We start from the raw sequence: 21,561 nt of genomic DNA, 5'->3' as shown, positions 1-21,561 counted from the left end.
TACTCCAGTTTACAAGGTCATCCAGATCTTCCTGTATGATATCCCGGTCCTTCTCTGTGTTAGCAATACCCCCCAGCTTTGTGTCATCCACAAACTTTATTAGCACATTCCTGCTTTTTGTGCCAAGGTCAGTAATAAAAAGGTTAAATAAGATTGGTCCCCAAACTGATCCCTGAGGAACTCCACTAGTAACCTCCTTCCAGCCTGACAGTTCACCCTTCAGTACGACCTGTTGTAGTCTCCCCTTTAACCAGTTTCTTATCCACTTTTCAATTTTCATATTGATCCCCATCTTTTCCAATTTAACTAATAATTCCCCATGTGGAACCGTGTCAAATGCCTTACTGAAATCTAGGTAAATTAGATCTACTGCGTTTCCTTTGTCTAAATAATCTGTTATCTTCTCAAAGAAGGAGATCAGGTTGGTTTGGCACAATCTACCTTTTATAAAACCGTGTTGTAATTTGTCCCAATTACCATTGACCTCAATGTCCTTAACTACTTTCTCCTTCAAATTTTTTTTCCAAGACCTTACATACTACAGATGTCAAACTGACAGGCCTATAGTTACTCGGATCACGTTTTTTCCCCTTTCTTAAAAATAGGAACTGTGTTAGCAATTCTCCAGTCATACAGTACAACCCCTGAGTTTACTGCTTCATTAAAAATTCTTGCTAATGGGCTTGCAATTTCATGTGCCAGTTCCTTTAACATTCTTGGATGAAGATTATCTGGGCCCTCCGATTTTGTCCCATTAAGCTATTCGAGTTTGGCTTCTACCTCAGATGTGGTAATATCTACCTCCATATCCTCATTCCTGTTTGTCATCCTTCCATTACCCCTAAGCTCCTCATTAGCCTTATTAAAGACTGAGGCAAAGTACTTATTTAGATATTGGGCCATGCCTAGGTTATCCTTAACCGCCATTCCATCCTCTGTGTTTAGTGGTCCCACTTCTTCTTTCTTTGTTTTCTTCTTATTTATGTGGCTATAGAACCTTTTACTATTGGTTTTAATTCCCTTTGCAAGGTCCAACTCTACATGGCTTTTAGTCTCTCACTTCATCCCCACATGTTCTGACCTCAATAAGGTAGCTTTCCTTGCTAATCCTGCCCATCTTCCACTCCTTGTAGGCTTTCTGCTTTTTCTTAATCACCTCTCTGAGATGCTTGGTCTTCAACTCCTGCCTATGTTTTTTTTCCCCCTTTCTTGGGATGCAGGGCTTCTGATAGTTTCTGCAACTTTGACTTGAATTAATTCCAGGCCTTTTCTGCCTTCAGATCCACAAGTTCTTCAGTCCAATCCACTTCCCTAACTAATTTCCTTAATTCTTTAAAGTTAGCCTTTTTGAAATCAAAAACCCTAGTCCCAGATCTATTTTTGTTTATCCTTCCATCTAGTTTGAACTGAATTAGCTCATGATCACTCGAACCAAGGTTGTCCCCTACAACCATTTCTTCTATGAGGTCCTCACTACTCACCAAAACCAAATCTAAAATGGCATCCCCTCTTGTTGGTTCTTCAACTACTTGGTGAAGAAATCCATCAGCTATCATATCCAGAAAAATATGAGCCTTATTATTGTTACTAGTACTATCTGGGAAGTTAAAGTCTCCCATGATCACACAATTCCCATTAGTGTTTACTTCATTAAAAATATTAAAGAGGTCTCTATCCATATCCAGATCAGATCCCGGCGGTCTGTAGTACACCCCAAGCACTATCTCAGGGGAAGCTCTAGTAGCTTTCTTTCCCAGTGTGATTTTTGCCCAGACAGACTCTCTTATCCATTTCATCACTTCTTATTTCTTTACCGTTAACCTCATCATTGATATACAATGCTACTCCACCACTTTTGCCTTTATTTCTATCTTTCCTAAACAGCACATAGCCTTCAATACCTGTACTCCAGTCATGACTACTATTCCACCATGTTTCTGTTATCCCTATAATATCCGGTTTCACTTCCTGCACCAGTAGCTCTAGTTCCTCCATTTTGTTACCTAGACTCCTCGCATTAGTGTACAGACATCTAAATTTTTGCTGTTTGGCTTCACTGACATTCTTTACCCGGTTAGGCACAGATATTCTACCACCAGCATCACCTATTAGACTAGTACCTACACTACCCTTCCTCCTGATGTCAATTCTTCTAACCACGGCTGTATCCTCTCTTACTTTGTTTTCTTCCTTCTCAATGTTAAATTCCGGCGTGGAGATTACCTGGACATCTCTCAACCATCTCCCCCAAATTCCTAGTTTAAAGCTCTCTTAATCAGTTGGGCAAGCCTCCATCCTAGAAGTCTATTTCCCTTCTTACTCAGGTGAAGTCCATCCCGAGAGAACAATCTTCTGTCCATGAATGCTTCCCATTGGCTGTACATCCCAAAGCCCTCCTTATAGCACCACTGCATGAGCCATCTGTTGATCGCCATAATCTTGTCACACCTTTGTTGCCCTTCTCTAGGAACCGGCAGAATCCCACTGAACATCACCTGAGCCTCAATTTCCTTAAGCGTCTTCCCCAGTCTGGCATAGTCTCCCTTGATACGTTCCAGCGAGAATTTAGCCGTATCATTCATTCCCACATGAAGGACAATCAACGGATTCTTTCCCACTCCCGTTAGGATCCTTTTCAGCCTCAGGTCCACATCCCGTATCTTAGCACCCAGCAGACAGCACATCCTTCTGTTCTCCAGATCAGCTCTAGTTACAGACCTGTCTATTCTTCTCAGTAAGGAGTCTCCAATCACGTAGACTTGCCTTTTCCTGGTGACAGTGTGATTCTCCGGTCTATCCCCTGCTTCCACTGGCTGCAAGTCCTCTCGATTCCTGTTCACCCTTGCAATCCTCCACAACCCTTCCCGTATCCTTCTGGGGCTCATATTTGGTGTCGTCTCCATTGACTCTTCCCCTCTTCCTGTAGGACTAGCAGCTCTTCTCTTTTTCCTTGCCCTCTCACCTTCAGCGACCACCTGCTGTGCCCCTTCTTCATTTTCCAACTCTGCAAACCTGTTCCTGAGCTCTATTTCTCCTTCACTGGCCCATCTTTTCCTCTGCCTGGTTCTCTTAGTCACATGCTTCCACTGTCCACTTTCCTCACCCAGCAGTCTCTCCTCAGAATTCTTTGGTCCTGCTGCCATCTGCAAGTCTGAGCTCATCCCTTCAGCCTCCTCATGTCTTTGCTCCATCATCTGCTCGAACCCCCTTCTAAACTCTACCAGAGTTTCCACCTGCATCTCCAGTCCTCGGATCTTTTCTTCCAACAGCTCTGTCAGGCGGCACTTCATGCAGACAAAACTCTTTTCATGTACCCCCTCCAGGATCATGTACATGCTGCAGCTTCCACATCCAGTCATCCTCATTGTGTCTTTCACTGCTGCCTCTGTATTGGTCATAGCCTTCCCACCTAAAACCTGTTAGTCCAAGAAACACAAAACAAGAGAAACCCCCAACAGGAACCAGAACACTGGCAGACCACCACCCACTCCCTTCACTAGTCTGTCAGTTTGTCTACCTAGGTCTCTTAGTCTCCTCTGCAGACTCCCCTGTTTACAGCTCTGTTTGCTGGCTGCTGTGCCGCTGCATCTGTCTATGCCACTGCCTGACTGGCTGGTTACTTTTATAGGACCTCTAAGCAGACAAGCCCCACCCCCTAAACAGGGCTCAGCTTCTCTCCCAGCACACTGCCCCTAGCAGCCTCCACACATACAAACTACACAATACAATACAAAAAATACAAAAACCTGCTCCTCCAACAGAACTCCCTCTGAAACTCCCCTGTTTACAGCTCTGTTTGCTGGCTGCTGTGCTGTTGCAGCTGTCTGTCTTATTGGTCCTTTTGGTCAAGTGCCAACCAGGTTATTTGAGCTTCTTAACCCTTTACAGGTAAAGGGGGGATTTTATGCTACCCTTAGCTTTATGTTCATGACAAGAACTGTACATAGTCATAGGCACCGACTTTCCCCGGCACCAGTGGGTGCTCACACCCCCCTGGCCCTGCCCCGACTCCAGCCGTTCCCCACCCCTCCCCTGCCCCCATTCCAACCCCTCCCCAAAGTCCCTGCCCCAACTCCGTCCCCTCCCTGCCCCTATTGCACCCCTTCCCCAAATCCCCGCCCCGGCCCCGCCTCTTCCCTGAGTGCGCAGCGTTTCCCCCTTCCCCCTCCCTCCCAGCGCTTGCCGCACGAATCAGCTGTTTCGCAGCGCAAGCACTGGTAGCTAGGGGGGAAAAGTGAACATGTAGTGTGCCCCGGGGAGGAGGCAGAGGCAGAACAGAGGCGGAGGTGAACTGGGGTGGGGCGGTGAGTGCCGGTGGGTGCTAAGCACCCACCAATTTTTCCCCATGGGTGCTCCAGCACCAGAGCACCCACAGAGTTGGCACCTATGTACATAGTATTTCAGTATCAATTTTCCCAATGCCATATACATAAAATCACTTCCCTATTCCTACTCACTACTTCCCTATTTATACATCCAAGGATTGCTTTCACCCTTTCTGCCAGAGCGCTCTTGTTGAGTTGCCTGTCCATTATTTCCCCTAAATCCTTTTAATAGTCACTATTTCCAGGATATAGTCCTCTGTTCTATAGGCATGACCTGCATTCCTTGTTCCTCGATGTAGGACTTTGCATTTGGCTGCATTCAAGTGAACTTCTTTTCTATATGGAGGGAAGGGATTGAATGTTGAGGAGGAATGGAAAGGAGCATCAAAGAATAATTAACATTTTAATTATATAATGTCTTTCATATAAATAAATCCCACAACATCTTAGAGAATTATTTAAATGATAAGAAAATATAATAGAGCAACTTCATAATTACCTAGTAGAAGAAGGGAAATATTAAGAGGCAGGGCATAAGGGGAGTAATAACAGGTAATGAGATAGAGCAGCATTTCTCAAACTAGGGTCTGCGGACCCCTGGGGGGTTGCACGAGGGCACTCCAGGGGGTCCACGGGCCCCACAGATCAACTCCTCCCCCATCCTTCTCAGCGGCTCCTGCACGCTGGGGAACAGCTATTCCCCAGCATGCAGGAGGCACTGGGAGGGAGGGGGAGGAGCAAGGGCATGCTTGGGGAAGGGGATGGAAAGAGGTGGGGCAGGAGTGGAGCGGGAGTGGGAAGAGGTGGGGGAGGGGTGGGACCTTGGAGGAAGGAGTAGAGTGGGGGCAGGGCCTGGGGCTGAGCGGGGGGCTTAGGGGTCTGAAAAATTTGAAATCAAAATAGGGGTCCTAAGGTTGCTAAAATTTGAGAACCACTGAGATAGAGAGTTAATAAGGATAACAGCTGCAGTGAGGCTGGTCACCTGGTGACCACTGCAGAGGAGGTTGTTGCACTAGCAAAGGGGAAATTGTGGGCCGGTGGGACAGAGGAATCAAGTTTTAGATGAATTAAGAATGCCTTCTTTTCCAAATCTAAATAACTAAGCATGTATCAGAAAGGTCAGTTATTTTCTTTTGTTGTTGAATCCACGTACAAAATAGATCATTCTTCTTAGTTTCTATAAAACTATAAATACTGCACTTGATATCATCAGTGTTAAGGAAAAAAAGTTCACTAATCATTAAGAATTTGAAAAACATCCAGTGATAAGTGACACACTGAGAGCATAAAATAAACATTGAGTACTGACAACCAAGTCCCTTTGAATTATTGTAAGCCATAATCTTGGTCCTCATTTACCAAAGAGTGATGGTGCTTCTGTTAAGAATTAAGGAGGGAGTGGAGAGAATCACAATTTTTAGTTTCCTAAATTGTAGTTGGCTTTGAAAGAGCAACATCAGAGAGAGAGAGATCTTTTTGGGTGGATATTCTAGCACATTGTTTATGAGCCATAGAAGGGTACAGGCTAGTGTAGAAAGAAAGTGGTGATTAAAAAATAATTAAAACCAGTTTTCTGCATGTGGAGTCAGCCAGAAACTATGAGTGAGTAACTGTCTAAACAAGCACTATTTTCTGAACTTCATTCACCTTCTGAGTATCTCATAGTTTTTGTTTTTGGTTTTTTTTTATATTATTCATATCTGCTGCTTTACTTTCTTTCACTTCAGTTCTCTTTTATTTAGGTTATTATTGAAAAATCATAGGGGGCACAATAATGTGCCAAGTATCAAAATGAACCAAAATTCAGTATTGGCAGATAAAAGCAGCTGCGAGTCACTTAAGAGGGTGTGTGTAGTGTAATGGAAGAGAATTCAACCATGGAAAAAATATTCTCCAGTGTTCCATCATTAAAGCAGCTGTAAAGCTAATAGGAAACTCTCTCTTTATGATCCTTGAAATCTTCAATCTATATTATGCTATTCTTTGTAACAACATCTAATTGTATAACTGAAGGACCCTGTTTATCAACTTTATAAACACAGTACATTACAACTGAGAGTAAATTACCTGAAAGCAAATTCCGTATCATTAGATGTAATCATAAGAAGCTAAATAGTTGTGAAGACGCTGTAAGGAGGCTGTCAGCTCCAACAATCACATATTGCCAGGCAGCAGCCAATCAAGAGCAGCTGTTGAAACTGACTTCTGAAGAGGCTAATTGCTCATCGTAGAGGTCAAAGTTCCACAGGAGTGGTGGTCAGCAATTGATAGTGAAAATGGTGAAAATTGCAATCCTAATGAAAATAAATTTCCACTAGAAACAAAAAATAAGTGTACACATAATATGAGATTGTGCTTTTCTCAATCTTGTACCATCTTTTAGGCTGTCAAACTCATAATATTTTGTGGGTGGCAAAACGATGTCATTTAGTTCAACAGCTTGTAGTAATTTCCACTCACAGACCTTCATGAGAGGTACAAATTACTGAAGAAAGTGGGATATAAACTTACAGATGGCAGTATCACTTTTCTTTTCCATTGAGATCACAATATCCTTCTTTCTAGCTGAATGACAATTGTGCTGTCACTAAAATTACATCATGCTATCTGCCCTCAGAGGACATGGTTTATGATTCAAGAGACAGCTGTCAAAATATATACTCTACTATGGGCTTTGGAACTCTCTTAGGTACATACACATGAGTTTGTTCTTTTTTTAGAAGGGTAGCAATGGATTATAGCAAAAGTGGAATGTGAATTGGAATCCTACATGTAAATGGCAAGTTGTAGAATAAATCCAAGATATAAATGTCACTGATTAAAGTGACTAGTGTTCTTCTTCAAGTAGTTGTCCCTGTGGATAGCCCTATTTTAGGAGTGTGTGTGCCGATATGCTTTCCATGGGAGACTTCCCACAGCAGTGTCTGTGGGTCCAGGCTTGTGTCCTATATATTCTCATGTGCCAAACCAAGGACATATAGGGGAGGATGGACCCAGTGCCGCACAAGCTCCTTCTCAGCTGCCTGTGGCTAGAGATAGAGCCTTGCAGTATCCATTCACTTTTTAATCTTACCTTTTTATTGCATTTCAATTAAATTTATTTATTTAATTTATTTGTTGTTTTATTAATTCCTCATACATGCTGGGTGCTTTTGGGGGCCGCCCCCCATATCTTTGTCTTTGCAGTCCATACAAACACACACAATATCCAACCTACACCTCTTCTTGTCTGTGGCCTTCTCTTTTTGGGGTGTGCCCAGAACCTGAGGCTTCAATCCCTGAGAGATCTGTGATAGGTCTTTTCCCCTTAGCGATGGACATTCCAGCTGCCTCCATTGTCTCAGAGAGTTCAACATTCCATCCGAGTTCAAAGTCTCAACTGGCTTTAAAAGCTCTGCTACCTACCCCAATAAAGGAGAACTAACAACTTAAAATGCCTTGTTCAAAAATGTTAAGTAACACTTAACTTTCAAACGCCTGAAGAGCAAATGAACTTTTCTTGTCTGCATAGTAAACACTGGCATTTTTATCTGTTTGATTATTCAAAGTGGTGCTTTCCATGCCTTCTTGGTTCCAAAGATTTGAACTGCTTCCTACTGAAGGTTCACAGTCTGGGCTAGCTCATGCTCTATTGAGATGGTTGCAAGGCCGACCAGCCCCTCCAGTGTCAATGTGAAGCGTAGATGTGTTTTTATTAACTCCAGCTTGGAAAAGCTGTGTTCTCCACTAACAACTGTTACAGGAAGTGGTAGAAGTATGTGCAGAGCAACAAAAGCGTTATATATTCCAGAACAGCCTTTGGACTTGATCCTGCTGAAATGTATCTTGAAAGGGATTTCAGTTCATCACCTAAATCACTCGCATCAATATCGTGCATGTCATCATGTGTCAACACTGTCTCTAGTGCCCTGCATTGCTGGTGCAGGTCTTCTCCAGGTATAGTGAGGAGTTTTGGAATATCATACAACAGCCCAAATATACTGCTGTTTTCCTTGAGCTGCATGAAACGTTCTTCAACTGACTGTATTGCACAATCTAGCACCTGGTTAAAGAATTCAACTTTGAATTGTTGCTTGGGGTCTCTTATGGGATTATCCTGTGCCTTGTAATCAAAATGTCTTCTTCCTTGGTGACCCTTGTATTCTTGAATGGGTGGGAAAACAGCTTCAGTGTTAAGTTCCTTTGCCAACTACTGTGCACTCTTCAGAATGTTTTGAAATCCTTCATCTGACTGGTAAGACTGTAGTTCTGACTTTGCTTTGTCCAGTTATTCCATTACTCCAGATGCATCAAGGTCAACACCTTGGAGTCTCTTGCTTACAGCATTTATTTCAAACTATATGTCATGCCACAATACTAAGCCACACAGAAATTTGAAGTTATGTATGTTTCTGGTGATTCCATTTCCCTCTGCCACTGTTCTCCGACAAACAGTTCCTGTCATAGCATTATCCTCCATAATGGCAACTATGGCATCATCTATCTTCCCAATTTAGTGTTTGATAGGCTTTATCGCCTCCACTCGACTTTCCCATTGTGTGGCACTCAGTGGTTTCAGTGTCAGAGAGGATGTTCCCATATGTTGCTTCAAAATTTGCCATCGATGAGTTGATGCAGAGAAAAATACATAGATGCTTTGAATTACAATAAAAAAAATTCAGCAGTTTCTCTAAAAGCTGATGCTGCATCACTGACCACAAAGTTTCAGTGAATGAGAACTGCATGGGACAAAAAAAGCTCAAGGGTTTAACTCTGATCCGTGTCTGCACCCCTCATTTCTTTCCTCTCATGTTGGCACCATTGTCGTAGCCCTGACCTCTCATGTCATGTCAGCTATTTAAGAAGCACATTTGTCATACCAGCTCCTGTAGTAACATCAATGTCAATAAATTCTAGATAATACTCTGACAGTCACCATTGCAGGGACATTTTCACTAGATTCTGTTTTTGTTACAAACGCAACATTAAAGTCATTTGTTCCATATGGCTGATGTCAGGTGTGCAGTCCAGAATAACAAAGTAATATCTTGCTGACATCAGATCTGCCACAATCTTCTGTTTGACTTTTGTTGCCAGTAATTGTATGATCTCGTTTTGAATTGTTTTTCCATGGTAGTGGTGTGTGTACATTTCTTGGGTGGTGACTCTTCTTAGATGCTTCTGGAGTACGGCATCAAACTCAGCTGTCAGCTCCACAATTTTAAGGAAGCTTCCATTGTTTGGCACATACAGCTGCTCTGAAGTGCCACGCAGTGCTAGGTTTTGGGTAGCAAGCGTTTTCACAATGGCAATGAGCCTTTTCAGAACATTTATCAGTAAAGAGACTCTGATGCAATCTTCTCTTGGCACTGATCATCTATGGTGGCCTTTAACCTTAGTCTCATCTTAAGCTCTTTCCACCTATGGAATGCTCTCTGGTGATTTGCTGCCTTCTCATGGCATGCCAGATTTCTAGCCAGATTTTTCCAGTCCTTTGTTTCTGTAGAACCCAATGTGGCTGGAACATTAGACTGGAAGAGTTTGCAACAAAAACAGTATGCAGCATTCTGGGTTTTTGAGTACATAAATCATGGCCTCTCTACTTTGTTGCCATTGGGGATTTCACTCAGTAATGTGTTGGATGGAAACTTCTATTTTCATTGTCTTTGGGGAACATGAAGTTTTTCACTTGCTGTGGCCCATGCAGTACAAAGAAGTCCCTTGGATTACAACTCAGGTGGGTCCAAAGTCCTGGATCATCTAGACTTAAGGAACTAAACTCAGCAGCAGCTGTTTCTTGTGCCTCCACTAGACTCTTCTCTGATCTACACTTTTCTTCAGGAGTGTGCATGGTTACATCCATTGAGATGGAGACATGGATGCTGCAGTAGCTGCCAGGTCACCTGCACTCTGACTAACTGGAAGATCAGGCATCTCCTCACCACTTATATCCTCACTGGGGCCAGAAGGCTCACAGTGAACATTTGTGTCTATGTATCTCAGGAGAGCTCCTTCCTGCTTAGATAGAAAAGCTTCCTTTGCTTTCTTTCTTTTTCTGAATGCTGCCCCAGAGGGGCGTTTTCTTCTTTCACTCATGACTGCTGTTCTGTGCCAGCTATAGTGGCTCTCAACACTCAGTTGAAGGGGACAAATAAGCAGGCTGGTAGCAGGGCCCGAATGAGGGAAGATATCAGTGTCTTAAGGGCCTAACTGGCTCCTACTACTTCAGTTGACTGCCTGTTCTCCTCAAGTGGGTTCAGGGAAGCAGCAGGAAATGGGAAGCTCCCTGTGAAGCTGGTATTAATCAGTACAGGCTCCTGAGGGTGCTAGAGAGGTACATAAGAGGTTCCTCCTCCTCTCTCTCCCTGCAGCTCCTGCTGCTTTCTGTTATTCCCTCTAACCTTTTCTCCTGCCTGCCTGTTATGTCTCTTGTGCCCTCCTTCCTCCAGCATAGTACTCCACCATCGCTGTGCATCTAGAGCAGAGAGAATACATATGTACCAGCAGCAAACACAATTCTCTACGCTCTGAGTCCTAGTGGCACCCTCCCACAGTCTGGCACCTGAGGACGCCACCTCAGTTCGCCTCATGGTAAGGCCAGCCCTTGCCGATACTGACGCTGTCACCAGTACCAACACCTCTTCCCCCCTCAACACTAGAAACAGAGGATAACTCCTCCTCAGACTCAAAGATCTCCATCTAACTTTCCACTGTCTTTCTGTTTTAACTTCCCTCTGAGAAGTATCGTGAGGGAGAGACCCCAGGAACCAGCTGACAACTGACCCAACAACCTCCATGGCAGGAGCACCCTTGGGGTGCCTCCCAGTTTCCTTATGCCTCACTACATTGGGTCTTCTGGAAACCTTGGGTCCCATACGAAGACCTGTTCTAGAGGGCACCCTCATGATCTCTGGTGCCCCAGGAGGACTCCCCTTCCTCAAAAGAACTCTCTAGAAGAACAAGAGTTGAGAGTGGAGGAAGAGGTGGGGCCATCTAATATATCCTCTTCCTTACCAGATGAGACAGTTATGACCCTCTCCCTTATCCTATGTGGATGACTTCAAAGCCTTCCAGGAACTCATGAAGAAGGTAGCCAAATCCTTACAGATGACCCTGGAAGAGGTGCAGGAACCACAGCGTGCCCTGGTAGATATCCTATAAACTTATTTCCAAAGCAGTATAGCCTTACCTATAAATGACACTCTGCTGTCCCATGCCTGGGCAATATGGCAAATGCCAGCCACTGTCCCACCAACTTGCAAGAAGGCAGAAAAGAAATATCACATACCTACCAAGGGCTCGGAATACCTCTTCTCCTATTGTACCCCAAATTCCCTGGTGGTTAATGTTGTAAATGAGAGAGACAGACAACATTGCTCTAGACCAAGTCCTCATGACAAGAATCAAGAATCAAGCATCTGGACATTCTAGGCTGCAAAGGCTGTTCTTCAGCCGCATTACAGTTCAGGATAGCTGGCAACCAGGCTCTAGTGGCAAAATACAACTACACAAATTACAGCAAGTTCTCTCATTTTATTGCTTATTTACCACAAAACCAGAAAGACCAGTTTCTGGCTCTCATCACCGAAGGTCAGATGATTTCCAAAGCCTCTTTTCAAGCCACTTTGAATGAGGCCAAAAGCACCTTTCTTTCTGTGGCAACCATTATAGTTATTCACTATGCTTCATGGCTATTCTCATCTGGACTCTGCAGGGAAATCCAGAATACAGTGGAGGATCTTGCCTTTGCAGACTTAAGCTCTTCAGCAATGCCACAGATTAATTCCTTCACACAGTAAAGGATTCTAGAGTGACCATTTGATCCCTGGGCATCTACATCCCTGCAACCAAAAGAAAAAGTAGAGGTCACAGATAGCCCAATGTTCTCAACCAATCCAGTACCAAACTTTTTTCAAAGATCTGTAGAGCCACCCAACAAGAGGCCCAGATTCCACAAGAAGATCACTTCATCTGCTATCACCTTGCAGTCGGCAGCTTCTTCTGACCTTTCTTTTGACCCTTCTGTTGAAAGTCACAAGTCATTCCACGTTTGGGATCTGATGCGGCATCACCACCCCTACCTCCTACCCACCCTACGGAGATCATCTCTCCTATTTCAAGCTTTATTGGGAATCTATTACATCAGGCTATGCCAGTCATGTAATTTCCAACCCCCCCCCCCAACCCGTATTCGCCTTCCCCTTCCCTTTTCAAAGGCCTTCTCACAAAGATCTAAGACAGGAGATACAAACCCTCTTCCTCCTGGGTGATCCAACCAGCTCCCCCTTCTTTCATTGGAAAAGGATTCTACTCCAGCTGCTTCCTGGTATGCAAGCAAAAAGGAGGATGGAGACCAAGACTGAACACATTCATCCAAACAGGGAGGTTCAGTATGGTAACCCTAGCTGCTATAATACCATTATTAGATCCAGGAGACTGGTTTGTGAGTCTTGATCTTCAGGATGCATATTTTCAGGTAGCAACACATCCAGCTCACAGACACCGCCTCCAGTTCATCAACAGCAATGACCGCTGTCAGTACTGAGTGCTTCCCTTTGGCCTCTCAACTAACATGAGAGTCTTCACAAAGGTCATCTCAGTTGTCATGGCCCATCTGTGGCAAATGGGAAAAGTCATCTTTCTCTATCTAGATGACTGGCTCCTCAAGGGTTGTTCCCTCCATGAGGTACAGTTGGCACCAACAAAGCTCCAGCACATTTCTACTCTGTGTGACTGTGGCTCAATGCAGTCTTTGACTCCTGTCCAACACATCAATTTCATAGGAGTCACCTTGGACTCCACAACTGCCAGGGCATACTTCCCCAGGGACATATTTGTCATGATGTCAAACCTCATCTCCACTACACCAGAATCCTCAAACCATTAGAAGGACCTGCCTTCAGATTTTGGGCCATGTGGCAGCCTGTACTATTGTAACATCTTATGCCAATCTGCATTCTCTGTGCCCCCTCTGGGGCATTCAAACCTGGCTCAGAACTATCTATACTCCCAACAACCACAACCTGTCCGAACAGGTGCTTATCCCTGAGAGTTCTCAACTCTCTCAATGGGTGGAGGGTGTCACAGCCCTCATTGACAGACTGGCACCTCCTCCTTGTTGTGTTGGGGTTTAGTTCAAGGCCAACACTCACATCTGCGGTCTGCGCACTGACACTCTGTCTCTTCTCCTGCCTACAGCTCCTCTCTCAGCCAGAACCACAGCGTCCTCATCTTGACTGAGCCCTCCGGCCATGTCACTGTCTGTGGTTCCTGGGAAGAGTGTCTCTGTCCAACAGTCCAGCCACTTCCCGAGTGGCGAGTGGGGGGATCCCAGACCCAACCACTACTCTGGGCCCGAACCCCAGGGACCCTCTAAATAGCAGTCTTCCACTGCTCTTCTGTAACTCTGTCAATACTACTCTATTTCCCTCGGCCACTTCCCCATAGCTCCAGTACCTTCTTCGCCCTCAGTTCAGGGCACTTAGCTGCTCAGTCCCAAGAACCAGCCACTGCTCTGTCCAAGGTGCTTACAGTTCTCTCAGCCCTCCAGGGACACAGTCCTTACTCCCTGGGTTCCCAACAGCAACTGAACTATTCTGCCCTGCAGCTCCCTTTTATATGGACCTGCTGGGCCCTGATTGGCTGTTCCTCGCAGTCTGGCTGCTTCCCAGACAGCCTCCCTAGGGCTCTGTTAGTCCCTTCTCTGCCAGTGTGGGGTGGATGCCCCATCACAGAGAGATCCTCACAAGGTTTGCATGGAATTCCATTCTTTCATATACCCCCCATAAAGATAAGCACCTCAGATGTCTCCCTACTAGACTGGAGAGCTGGACCTCATAGCACAAGACAAATGGACCCCTGAGGAGTCTGCTCTTTATCAATCTACTTGAGCTCAGAGCAGTTCAAAACATCTGCAACCACCTTCTACCCAAGATTCAGGGTCACTTGGTCAGAGTCAAGAGATAAACAGAGCAACCGTGTACTAAATAAACCACCAAGAGGAGTAAGGTCCTTTTGCACAGAGGCAATAAAACTTTGGAACTGGTGCATAACCCACCAAATTGACATCTCAATGGCATAGGTACCTGGTCAGCAAAACACCATAGCAGACATTTATCCAGCACCTTGAATGGGAGCTGAGTGATCTTATCCTACAGAAGATTTTTCTCACCTGGTACATCCCAAAGATAGATTTCTTTGAGACACCATCCAACATGAAATACCAGCGATTTTGCTTGAGGGGAGGACACAACTACAAATTATTAGGGGACACCTTCCTTACTACTTGGCCTTGAACTCTGCCATATGCTTCTCCTCTAACACCATTGTTCCTCAAGGTCTAAACAAAGTAAAACAAGAGAAAGTGGTAATCATCCTGACAAAGGCAGGTAAAGTTCCTGGACCTGATATACCTGTCGGTGACCACCTTTTCACCTCCCTCTGACAGCTGACCTACTGACCCAAGAACTGGGCAAAATATGCATTCCACAATACCCATTTCTCAATGCTACATCTCAAGTCCCAGCTCCTTGATGACTCTTGATTATAGAAATCAGTTGCTCTTTTGAAGTACAGAATGTGCTGCTTAATAGTAGGAAACTCTCCACAACAAAGAATTACCTGCAAAAGTGCAAGCAGTTCCAGTCCTAATGCACCCACCAGGCATTATTTGCCGCCGAGTCTCATCTCACTGACATACTCAAGTACTTGCTGAATTAAAAATCCTAGGTTTGTCACTGAGCTCCATCAAAGTCCACCTGACTGCTATTACAGCTAAATCCCTCCCCAGAGCATCCACCTCCATTGGGATGCGCCTCGGGAGTCTCTAAAGTAGAACACAAAGGGAACAACTCAAAGAAGGAGGAGAGGTTACTCACCCATATAGTAATTGCAGTTCTTTGAGATGTTTTGTCCCTATGGGTTCTCCACTACCTACCCTCTTTCCCTCTAGTTTGGAGTCCTTGCCTTGGCTGGATTTTGTAGTTGAAAAGGAACCGAAGCGGCCCCTCCCCTATTGCCTTCGGATCAGAGGACGAGGATGTATTGGGAAAAGGTGCGGACCCTGCTACCAAAAATTTCAGATTGAATGCATGGAGGCATGCACACACCCAAAGTAGAGCATCCGTAGGAACAAAACATCTCCAAGAACTCCAGTTACTGAATAGATAACTAACCTCCTCTCCTCCATACATCACTGGGGCCAAGTTCATGCCTGCTGTAAATGGCACTACACTGATTTCCATGGAATTGCACTAGCTTACATTGCAGCTGAAAATGTTATTCTATGTACAAAACCAGCTATGATATAGTGGAAGTTCCCCTGGTTACAGGTTTTGTCTGTTCTTTAAAATCAGATACGCTGTATTTATCAGTCAGTACACTGGTTCTGTGTGCCTCCTAGCACGTACAATTGATTAAATCAGAGAAATCTAGGCACAGTCTTTTGAAACAGATTGGAATCGACAGAAACTGAATGTACTTTATGGGAAAATACTTAGTTCTTTCTCTAGGAGAAAAAATATAAAAATATGAAATAGCATGACATTAGAAAATAGAGGTTATATTGGTGGGAAAATGTTTAATTTTTGGTAAGTCAACCATGTGTCCAGGTTTCCATTTGAAAGAATAGACCATCGAGGCTGATTTTAAAATGGGATCCAGAGCAAATTTAAAAATGTTGTTGTTCTCTTTTTAAAACCCGAACATCATAAAGAATAGCATACTTGTGCATCACTCACTTTAGACACCATTTGCTTAGGTTTAAAAGATTTAATGAAAAATATCCATCACTGATAGAAAAAGCTGCAAAACAAACCTGACCAATGTGGGTCTTAAACTGACTAACATGAGATTTAAGATTTTCATATTCTCCAGTCTCCACGAGCTGGGCTAGACGAAAAGTCTGATATTCCATTCTTGAAGAGCTCAGAGACCTCCTTCTGTTCTGCTTATCCACTTTCAGATGTCACCATTATCTGTTGATACCATTTCAGAGTAGCAGCCGTGGTAGTCTGTATCCGCAAAAAGAACAGGAGTACTTGTGGCACCTTAGAGACTAACAAATTTATTTGAATGTAAGCTTTCATGGGCTACAGCCCACTTCATCGGCTGCATAGGCTGGAACATATAGCAAGAAGATATTTATACATACAGAGAACATGAAAAGGTGGAAGTAGCCATACCAACTGTAAGAGGCCAATCAATTGAGATGAGCTATCATCAGCAGGAGAAAAAATACTTTTGAAGTAATAATTGAGATGACCCATAGATGTTGTGAGGATACTTAACCTGGGGAAATAGATTCAATTAGTGTGATGGCCCAACCATTCCCAGTGTCTGTTCAAACCTAAATTAATTGTATCTAATTTGAACTTAGACTATCTTCTTTCAAGCAATATAGAATAGATGGAATAGTATAGACTAATGGTTCTCAAATTGTGGAGTACTTGCAGGTGGTCTGCCAAGAGTTGACTAATCACATGGTGCTGACTGTTCTGGTTTCCAAATGCTAAATCATATTAAAATAAGATTGAATACTTTCCCAAAGTTACTTTTTCAGGTAGTTGCCAGAGGGATGTTATGTGATCACAAACCACAGGGGAAGTTGTCTGTGACATTGTGAATGAGAGGGGAAGCATCCAAAAGGTAGACAATCGCTCTGATAAGATGTGGTACACACTCTATTTGAGATCCCTTGGTACAGGATAGACGTATAATTTAGCTTAGTTGACAGTATTGCTATTTGGAGGCATACATATGGGCATTAAATAGCTTTTTGCTGTTCAGTGGTATGTGAATGGATTTGAGGCATGGTTTATTTCAACTGTGATAGTCTGGTTTCTGCAAAAAATTCATGGCACAATATTTTTGAATCAGGCAATTAGACAATCTATAGAAAATGCCAGGATTGTCAGTCTGTGTCTCATTCTGAAGTCTAGAATGTCTGTAGAGTGATCTGAAGTGATGGAAACATCTAAAAGCATGGCTGAGAGCTCTTTGTTCTGATTCACCAGGGTAAATCATCACTGAGATTTGCAGTCTATTACTGTCCAATTTTCAATTTCTCAGCCATTTTGATATTACCAATTATACCAGGCGAAGAGTCAGTTGTGATGTCAGTGATAAGTCAGGTACTCCCCCCTGCCCCCTTCTCTACAGGTAATTTGCATGCAACAATTCCATTGGATGGATGAGGGTGACTGCTCAGAACTACCCACAAAACAACACAACGAGCACACACAATAACTCCAATTCCCTCATTTGCCACCCCCACAAATCTACACACATCTCCCAGCACAACCCACACACAACATAAAATCCCTAAGCCCAGCGCCCCCACACAAATCAACACAACTACCCCTCATTCATCACCTCCACTCAATTCTACCACCACAGCGCCCCAACACAATTCAACACATCTCCAAGCACAACCTCCAGCCACAAGTGATCACAACCAATACACACAATAACCCCAGCACACATACCCAGACACAAAACACAATGACCTGCACAACAGCACAACCAATACACACATCTCCCAGAACAACATAACCAGCACATGCAATGACCCCAAACGTAGATATCCCCTCACAAGAGTCCATACCCCTCCTTCACCACCTGTAAAAATCAGCACAACATCTCCCAGGACAACACACTCATCCAGCCTCACTCAGACTTACCATAAACTTGAGCATCAAAGCCACAGGTCACCACTAGTGAAATATAAGCACAGTTAAGCAATTTATCATATTGTAAAATGGGACCATTAGTAGATAGTCTTTCATATAAACGTATGCGTATAACGAGTAGCTTTCACAAACAGATTATCTGTACACAGATTTCACATTGATTATAACTACTAGGGATTATAACTACTATTGGCTCTCGGTAGGCATCTCACATGCCACCGTTTGGTGAACGATGATGCAGATATTTGACCCGAGGATACCTGTAAATCGCTATTCACTCCCTGTGTCCTCCACTCTGAAGGGGTCCCAGCAGTGTAGCAGAGTAATTGGTCGTTGCCCACATGTCCATGTCACAGCACTCTGTTTCAAGACTCTAGCCTGCAGCTGAGTCAGATAACCAAGAGTCACAGGAAGGCAACACAGAGGCAGCACCTGAAGAGGGAGCCTGTTCAGACAAAGATGAGATTCAGAGTGAAGGAAAGGACATGGGAGTGGATTCTCTGCACCAGTCAGGTGGAACATACTTATAGAAGCAGGAGAAGAAGCTGTAGCTGGGAAAGGTTTTAGGAAAGAGATGGTTTGGGGGAAGGATGGTATAACCTGGAGAAGAGGGAGGTCTGGAAGATAGTATTTGAACTGACATTGAGTTGTTAGGTTTTTGTTAATAAATGAGATCCCAGGAATGGGACTGTCATAGGGAGACCTGGCTCTTCAAGAGGTTGGGGCTCAGCTACACTGTGTGCCAGGCTCAGCCCCCCTTCCCAAGTGAAGGGAATAAGTTCCTGGGTCACATGGTAGAAGATTGTAACACAGAGCCAGGGATATAAAAGAAAACCTGAGGCCAGGCTAGAGAGGAGAAAGGAGTAAAGAGGTCTTCCTGGATTTCCTGATAAATAGCATAAGGAGCACAATCCTTCAGGGAGCAGGCTAGAAGCCGGTCTGCTGGAGGAAAGCCTCAGCAGAAGAGAGTAGAAAGACTCTCCTTAACTCTCAGCTGTAGGGCCTTGGGGATGAGAATTGCAGGAAGTGGACAGGCTCCTGCAAGAGACCCTGGGTCAGGGGAAAAGACCATGTTTCTATATGGAACTTAGGGCTTGTCTACACTGACAGCACTGCTGTAGCGCTTAGTGAAGGCACTACCTATGCTGACAGGAGAGCTTCTCCAATTAGCATAGGTACTCCCCCTCCCTGAGAGGCGGTAGCTACCTTGGCAGGAGAAACCCTTCTGTTGACATACCACTGTCTATGCACCTCTGAGCAACATAGTTCTACTGACATAAATTCCTAGTGTACAATAAGCCTAAGAAATCAAACTCAAGCCTTGAGGAAAATGGACTAAAATCCTATGGCTGCTGAGAGTGTTGTTGATGCCTAGGCTGATGTGGGATAAACTCCAGTTAAAATGCCAAATTTGGCTCTCCTTAAAATATGTCATGCATTTATGTGTCATTTGCATCTGAATGCACGTTACATGCTAAACAGATTATATAAGGCACTTATTTTTCCCCATTTCAGGGTTTCTTGTATTAAATCAGGGGTAGGCAACCTATGGAACATGTGCCAAAAGTGGCACGCACGCTGATTTTCAGTGGCACTCACACTGCCCGGGTCCTGGCCATCGGTCCTGGGGGCTCTGCATTTTAATTTAATTTTAAATGAAGCTTCTTAAACATTTTAAAAACCTTATTTACTTTACATACAACAATAGTTTAGTTATATATTATAGACTTATAAAAAGAGACCTTCTAAAAACGTTAACATGTATTACTGGCACGCAAAACCTTAAATTAGAGTGAATAAATGAAGACTCGGCACACCACCTCTGAAAGGCTGCCAACCCCTGTATTAAGCATAGCTGCAATTTAATAGTGCACAGGCACAATGCTGAAGCTAAGAGCCTTGTCTCAACATAAAAGCTGCACCAGCTGAACTAAAAATGGTTTTAAAAACTGGTTTAGTTAAACCACAGCAAATCTCTTTGTGGACATAGATCAGTTTACGGCTGGCTTATATTGATTTAGATTAAAATTGGTAAAACTCTGGTGTGCCCATACAAGGGGTGGTACCAGTTTATCTAAATAAGTTTAAAAACTGATTTAAGTTAAAACTGTTGCAGTGTAGACAAAGCTAAAGAAGAGTCCAGGATGCAGGAATGGAGGAACTTGGTAATAGGGACAGTGGAAGAATGAGTGGAGAGAAAAGTCATGGACAGTGATGGAGCAGAGGTTATGGAAAGGTTGGGGAGAAGAGAAGGAGGTAGGATGGTGATAAAGTTGATGAGGAGGTGGGCAGAGAGAGCACTTAGATACTGAAAAGGTAGCCTCTAGTGAAGACAAGGTCAAGCAAGTGATCATTTTGGTGAGGTAGAGTGCTGATGCAGCTTTTTAAAAAATCAAAAGGAGGTAGACGGCTAATAGGTCAAATGGGACATGGAGATGGCCGTTGAAGTCACTGAAGATAAAGCTGTGGGATAAAGAGAGAGCTAGGTGTCAAAGAGGAATGAGGTTGAGGCAGGGCAGGTGCAAGGATGTTTCGCACCCTAGGCGAAACTTCCACCTTGCAACCTGCCCCCCCCCACGGCAGCTCCCCACCCCACTGCCCTGAGGCGTCTCCCCTCTGGCAGCTCCCCCCCTCCACCCTGAGGCGCCCCCCTCCCCTGCAGCAGCAGCTCCCCGCCCCAGCTCACCTCTGCTCCTCCTCCTCCCCGAGCACGCCATTGCTGCTCCATTTCTCCCGCCTCCCAGGCTTGCAGTGCCAATCAGCTGTTTGGCGCTGCAAGCCTGGGAGGGAGAGAAGCAGAGCGGGGCAGTGTGCTCGGGGAGGAGGCGGATCAGAGGTGAGCTGGGGCAGGGAACAGTTCCTCTGTGGGCCATGCCCCCCCCTTACTTGCTGCAGGCAGCCCTTCCTGCGCCCCCCCTGCCCCAGGTGCCTCCACCTAAATGCCGACTACGACCAGGGCAGCCAAAGATCCGGACGCCGAAGGGCTCGAAATGCCATCCCCCATATGCTAGTGCTCTAGTTGCCTAATGGGTTGCACCGGCCCTGGGTTGAGGAGTCAGGGAGACAATAGATAAGGTTAGGAGTGAAGAGTATGTTAAATTGAGTTGTTTGAAAGAGGTGGAGTTAAAGCTATAAGAACAGTTAAATGCAAGAAAGAAGCAACATGAAGTTAAGGCACAAGACTGGGAGTTAGGCAACATGGGTTTTGTTTTTGGCTTTGTCACTGACATGCTGTGTGAACTCTGTGTAGACAAACTCTTAGGCAAATCACTTAGCCTCTTTGTTCCTCTGTTTTCCCATCAGTGAACTGGAGATATTTACTCGTTTCACAGGGATGTTGTAAAGCTATATTTGTCAATATTTGTAAAGTGCTTTTAGAGCCTCTGATGCAAGAACAAAATAATATACTGCTATTAGATTATGGCAGAATTTAAATTCTTATAATTGAGTGGGGAATGTGTTTTTGTAATCAAAAGATCTCTTTTAAAACACAATTACTATTTTGTCAGCCCAAATTATTTATTATAATGTTTTTCAGTAAGCCTCTCTCTATGTTGAGTAAACAAATC

At 44.3% G+C, this 21,561-nt stretch overlaps 1 protein-coding gene across 2 annotated transcripts in view; it reads left to right on the top strand.

Moving 5' to 3' along the window:
* The window catches only part of TXNDC5 (thioredoxin domain containing 5), a 73,547-nt gene that overhangs the window by 5,465 nt on the left and 46,521 nt on the right, over positions 1-21,561 (top strand). The window lies entirely within an intron of this gene.

Source organism: Gopherus flavomarginatus, chromosome 2 (assembly GCF_025201925.1).
Source record: "Gopherus flavomarginatus isolate rGopFla2 chromosome 2, rGopFla2.mat.asm, whole genome shotgun sequence".
Classification (NCBI taxonomy): domain Eukaryota; kingdom Metazoa; phylum Chordata; order Testudines; family Testudinidae; genus Gopherus; species Gopherus flavomarginatus.
This window is presented reverse-complemented; position numbering and strand designations above follow the sequence as displayed.